The sequence below is a fragment of the Alligator sinensis genome, unplaced genomic scaffold (assembly GCF_000455745.1).
Source record: "Alligator sinensis unplaced genomic scaffold, ASM45574v1 scaffold7_1, whole genome shotgun sequence".
NCBI lineage: Eukaryota > Metazoa > Chordata > Crocodylia > Alligatoridae > Alligator > Alligator sinensis.
Genome location: NW_005841843.1, coordinates 2,717,709 through 2,724,610, shown reverse-complemented (window position 1 = coordinate 2,724,610; position 6,902 = coordinate 2,717,709).

The window sequence follows — 6,902 nt, the reverse complement described above, 5'->3', positions numbered from 1 at the left end:
ACCCTTCCATTAAGAGATAAATGCAAGAAAAAGAAGAAACATTGTGTGCCTGCAATCTTTTGTCACAAGTTAATTTAATTATTAATACAAATACAAGGATCAAGAGGCCCCCATTGAGGTTAGGGTTCATAGATCTTAATAAATACATATGCATTGTAAGAAACCACGTCTATTCTAAAGAGCTGAGAGCATTACAGAAAAGGAATATTATTATCCCCTTTCTGGCCACCAAAAAGGAGGGAGAAGGATCCAGCCAGTATGTAGACTACCTGGGTGGGCACCACTTAAGTATGCCATTTGGCATTGCCCTTCGGCAGTGACTGAAGCAGTGGTAGAGGGTCTTTTTTATTTTACTTTGTCTTATGTTTGTTGAGGGGAAGAAGAGAAGTGATGTATGTTTTTATGGTGGGGGTGGCGGTTGTGACAGCTAAGGCCTCCCACTATAGGAGGTGAGTTGCAGGCTTGGAGGAGACATTGCAGCAGGGAGGTGGGATCTTCTTTGGTGGGTGGGTAGGTAGGAAGTGAGAGGTGGGAAGAAATTTCTTGTACCCTCTTGGATGTGAGTGGTGGTTGGGAGAAATAGTTGGGATTGGCAGTGGGGGAGCTGTGTTGGGAGTTGGGTAAGAAGGTGACGGTTGGAGTAGGGCATTGAAGTTCTTGGGTTCTTCAGTGTTTGTTTGCAGAATGCTGCCAGTGGGTGGTTTATATAACGTAAGCTGCTTTGAGCCTTTTGGATATACATCCAAATAATAATAATATATGGGAAGCTAAGAGTTAAGGACTTCATTGGTTAGGTTCATTAAAGTACTCAAAATATGGCCTGAAGGCACTAGATTCATATTGGATCCTTTAGTATCTACACTGAGGCCTGGGATGCCTAAGTACTGGGTTACTTGCACCAGCAATTTGATGAGGTTAGGTGCCTTTCAGGATGACTAAACAGTTACTGGAGAGATTTCAGAAATGCCCAGGAGTGATTCAGGTTTAGATGCCAAGGCACTGTTATAGAGAATGAGAATATTAGGCGTTACCAAAATGTATTTCAAATTTGAAATGCTGAGCAGATAAGCACATCATTTCCTATTTCTATCAGGAGCTTAAAGTACATAAGAACTGCCACTGTCTGGGTCAGAACATGGGTCCTTCTTGCCCAGCATCCTGTGTTGCACAGTGGCAGAGAGTGGATACTGAAAGGGAGAATGAACAGGGTATGACCAGGGTTTTTATTTTTTTTTTTACTGTTCCTCTCAATTGCAGCATCTAGCATTTAAGGTCTAGGAAGTTATACCTTCAGTATTTAGGGTCTCATGATGCATGTTAGGCACCTGCTTCTACTTGTGATTCACAATGCATTGTGTTGCACTTTGGAGATTCTCCCACCTTTTTTCAAATAGCCTAGTGGTAAGACTATGTTTTCAAGAAAATGGAAGCCCTCTCTTCATCTTGAAGGGACTCAAACTCAGATATCCCACTTTCTGGGAAAGTGTCTTAAACACTAGGCTATGAGCTAGGCTTATAGGAAGGAACACTCTTTATCATTCTTGTGGAAGCCAGCTTACTAGGCAGCCAAGAGAGCAAGATTCATAAGGCCAGGAGAGGAGCAAACAAGAGGGAACATGACCATGCTGCAGTGAAAAAGGTACTTTTCTGAGAGAGATGTTCTGAGACCTTATAATGGCAACTGTTAAAAAAACAGAAATAATTCTGCCAACAGGGACTGGAGCTCCCCACTCCCAGGGATACAATATAACTAATAAGTTGCAGTCAGATCCCCTCTTGCCTGCTTTCTTTCTGTGGCGCCTATAACAACTCTACACATACCTCCACTGAGCAAATACCATTTTTTACTGATCATGGGTTCCACGCCCCAGCTACACCCTGTTCTACCCATTACCTCTGATGACCCTGCAGCCATGGACTGGGTACAACATGTGCAATAAGTCCAAAAGGAATTAGAAACGCAGCTGAAAAAGGCAAAGGAAGTATACAAATTATATGCAGACCAACATTGGCAGCAGGGGCCTGGTTACTTGGTAGGATAGAAAGTGTTACTATTAACAGAATATCTCTACACCTACTGACCCTCTCAGAAACTGGATCACAAGTACATTGGCCCCTTCTATATCATCCATGAAATCAATCAGGTCACTTTTGAATTGCAGGTATCACCAATACTGAAAATCCACCCATTCTTCCACATGTCACTGTTCAAGCCATACACAGATCCCTCACCGATCCCAGACTCCTCCATGGCCAGGAAGAATACTTCATCAAGGAGATCTTGGACTCAAGATGGAGACAAGAGAATTTATTTAGTAGACTGGGAGAGGTATGGAACAGAGGAATATATATGGGAGTCCACAGAAAACATCCATGTCCCTAATTTGGTACAGAAAGTCCATAAGGAATAGCCAGGAAAATCTGGATAAGTTCCCCCTAGAAGGGAACAGATGTTTACCATGGAGTTGACTACTGACTATTTAGCTTCACATTGAGATTCACCCATTGAGTGGGGGATGGGGAGAGGAATGTCAGGCCATGGCCTTGAACCTAGTCAAGCTCTGGCCTGATTTCCCAGATTCCTGACCCAGGTAACTTCCTTACTTTCCAGATACACAATCTGGTTCTCCTCTGATCTCCTGGATATCTGACCCAGCTAGCTTCCTAATCTCCTGCTCTGCTCAACCCTCTAGATCCCTGACACAAATTCCTGGACAGATCTCCTGGATTCTGACTCCCTGGCTTCTCCTGACCCTGAGGTAACTCCCATACCTAGCCAACCATAGCCTGATATGACACCAATTGAAATCTGGCCCATATCACAAAAAAATATCTGGCATATCTTTGAACTAACCTCACATGCTGAATACATTATATCTTACTGTGTGACCTTGGTAGATGCACTAGCGCCATAATTTACAAAATTGGCACGGGAAATTCAAGAAGTCACCTTGGAAAAATGCTTGAGATTGGCAACAAAAGGAATGAGTGTCCAGTCCACTCCTTACTTGTACAGAAGGATACTAGCATGCCTTCTAGTTGATTTCCTGTGCCAAGTATAGCTGGGAGGCAGCCCAAGACTGAAACATTTATTCTAAGAATTATAACACCATAATATTTATTGTAAATGCAGAAGCATTTTAAGGGCATCTAATTTATCTAACAATATATATGCAGTTTTTTGGCACAGTTTATTTACTCAATACATTATAATGGCTTAGCTCCATTGGGCAAATGCTTATTTAGGCACTTTTTGACCCTCACAGAACTTAATAGCTTTTACAAAGCTGTTACAGGTTTTTCCTTCTTCCTTTGAATCTTTCTTTTCCCCCCAGTTAGTGACCTGATAAATAATATGAGCTTCTCTGAAGCTGTTATAATCTATCATGTTAATCTGGCTACTTTGAACTAAAACTGAGCGTTAAATTATAAAATAGGCATTTGCAGAAAAACATACACAACATTTTTAAAAGCAAAATTAAATGGTTATGGCCCTTCTTCCTGCCCCTTAAAATTTGCATTTAAGCAGTTTTGATCCAGAATAGGGCATACAAAAATTTCCCTAAATTCTCTTGTTCCATGCTGCCCCAGTCCTAAGTATTTCCTGATAATACTTAGGAACTAGGGAAAATATGTCTTAGTCATAAACCTCTTGTGTTTGTCTTATACTGAAGAAGTACTGTCCAGGCAATTTAAAAACAATGTTTATAAGCAGTGTGAGTTAAAGCATGCTGAGGCAGTGCCCTATATTTATAACAAATGGGTTCTTTTACTTGGAGATGTATGACAGTGGCTGATGCTGAAGCACCTGCTTTCTTTCTATTTTCATATATGGCTCATCTTCATGCAGAATGCAATTCACCAGAATGACAGCAGATTATAGGCCAGATTCTCTGCTCTGCTCCATTTCATTTGTACCACTCAGAGTGCAAAGACTGGAAACTGGCTAGGAAGCCCTTGCTGAGTCTTTTCCACTAATAGGGAAGACAGGTGACCATCTTTCTGTCTATCATCACATCTATCCATCCTACTCATCTACTCCCAGAGCTTCCTACCCAAATCCAACCATTTAATATAAACTTTCTGGTTTCACAGTGCATAAATATGCAGATGAATTCATCTGAATGTGTTACTGACTTTCTGTACTAACCCATGTTATTTCCCAGATATGCCAGAACCTGAGCAGGAGCAACTGGCTGAATCTAAATCCAGGAGACCCAGACAATGTCAGGGCATAAGAGTGGATGACCTGAAAAACCAGCAAACTCTATCCCAGTAGAGCAAGCCTTCCCTCCCAGGATAAGGAATATGCAGTCTAGGAATCCCCATAAACACTTCTTTGCTATGATAGACAAAATAAACAAGGGCAAGGAAAATAAACTCCTTCTACATTTTGCTGACCAGGAGTCTGTACCCCATCCCATTACACAGAGCTGACTATGGCAATTTATTCATTCTCAGGTTCTAAATTTAAATTTTTGCAACTTGGTCACAGCCATTAAGAACAAACAAATAACAAAGGCTCTCCAAAACCTGCAAATTCTTGTATATGAAATCACTTGCCCAATTAGAAATAGAACACAAGGGTTTCATTGCTGACATATAATTATTATTTATATAAATGGAAAGTCTTAACCTTCAAAGCTCAGAATGGGTGTGATGCCTACCTAAAGCCTACCTCTGCCTCCAGTATCATGAACCTCTCAAAGTAGCCACAATGGCCAAGGCCCATTAAGCCCTCAAAATGGATAACTAGTGGGGATAGAAGAGTAAGGATGTTTGTTTCCGTCCAATGACTGGAAGTTGTGCACTCCAGAAAAGTTGAAGTTGGCAACACACCAGACCACCAACTAAATAGGACTTCCCTCTGTGGCTTGTCTGGACATACTTTTGGTTTGTCACAAACAAGGAGCATTACTGTACATCCTCTGAGAATGCAAGAAAGAAGAACAGTAAGCTATGGAAAGAGAAAGTAAGTTCTTGAAAATCTTATTTGCCATTGCACATCATGCTCCTGAAGGAAGAAGTGGGAGTAGATCATAAATATTTTGTAAGGTCTTCAGATTACCCAGTGATGTATGCAGCATATAAACCTAGGTAGACTGTGATTTTACAGTCTGTCAAATAGCAGAAAATATGCTATTTATTGATTTCACTTGCTACGGGTGCAATGTAATTCTGATCTACTACTTTGTTTTGAAAAAGCATGATACAATCAAATAAAGACATTAAGAAATACTATTTATTTACATATGGTTCCTACAGACTTTGTTAACACAAAGCAAAAGCATGGAATTCACTAGAATGACAGGGCATCATAGGTCACATTTTCTGTTCTGCTTCATTTAATTTATACAACCCAGACAGTTTAAAACCCTCTCACAAAGCTCTCAGTTAGATTTTCTCCATACTACAGTCTTAGAAGAAGAATGCTAATCTTAAACTTTCAGCCTGTACAAGAGTAGGGAGATAGGTTGGGGAAGAAACAGGACAAAAGGTTAACACAGTCCAGAGCTGGCAGATGCCACCTAGCGCGTGCATGAACAGCCCACCAATGTTCTAACCTGTGCCAAAGCCTGAGACCTGGCAGAAGTTTAAATCTTATTCCATAGGACAGCTATTTCTATATAAGTCAAGGCATTGATTTTAACCTGTATAATTATACCAGTACAGCCACCTGGGTCAATATTATCCCGCTGAAGATTTTTTTTGGTTTAGATTTCTGTTTCCTAAGAAAGGGTTATTATCCCCAAAACCTAAACTACACTGGGGTAGCTGTACAGGTTTAACTCATTAACTCTCCTGTGTAGACACAGGCTAGGTACAGATATTCAAAAAGCCTGAGGTGGATTCAAACTAATTTAGGAGGGTTTTTCTAAACAGACTAGGTTATTTCAGGAACAAACAGAACACAAGTTCACCCTTCAGTGCTGGGGACACACAGGCTGCCTGCACTGGCCGAGCCCAGCAGGTTCGGGCACTCTTGCAAGCCTCCCAGCAGGCTGCTGGAGAATGCTGAGTCCAGCCAGCAGTCATCCCTGATTGGCTAGGGGCCTTTGCACCAGTTCCATCTCCTGCCAGTGGCCAGCTGTCAGCCATGGCAGGCGGGCAGCAGTGGGGGAATTGTGAAGTGGACTGGGCCCCTCCCACTTGTGCTGTCTTGGACAGTGCTGGCTGTCAGTGGCAGCCAGAGTGTGTGTGTGTGTGTCATGGGGAAGGTGGGGGGGCAGAGACCCTTACCACATGGAGCTGGCCTTGGTCCTCCAAGACACAGATGCCAGCTTTTCCCCTTTCCCCCTTGCTACAGCTGTATCTGTGTCCCTGTGTCTGTGTGCCTGCATGACAGAGCAGCCAGGGGAGGGGCAACCGGTCCTTCCCCCCCATGTCCTGCTGTTGCTGACAGCTGGCCAGAGGCAGAAGACGGGGGCTGAGGACAGTGTGGGCAAAGCTCCAGTGTGCTGCCCTGTGAGGCACAGTTAGCAGGGACCTGGAAAGCATCCTAGGATGCTGGCACCTAACCTGAGTTAGGAGGGAACCTCGTACAGAAGTTCAATAGATCTGTCTAACCTAAACTGCTTAAGTCCGATGCCACATCGATCCAGGTCTATCTTAGACTGGGTTCTGCCATTTTTAAATTAGTGTATGGGCACTGAACTTCTGTTCTGTTACACATTTAGATCAGTTTATGATTGCTTATACTGGTTTGTGTGTAATGTCTGTATTTAGCCTCAATCACAAGAAATCTCAAAAGCTTCCTAATAATCCCCTCCCTGCCTTTACTAGAGGCAGAAAATAACCTTCTCTTATTTCTTGTGCTTTTTTTCATAAATCTGCCTTTTCCCCTAGGATAGATATTTGTACTCATGAAATACTGGAGATTTTATCTCTGATTCACTGTAATT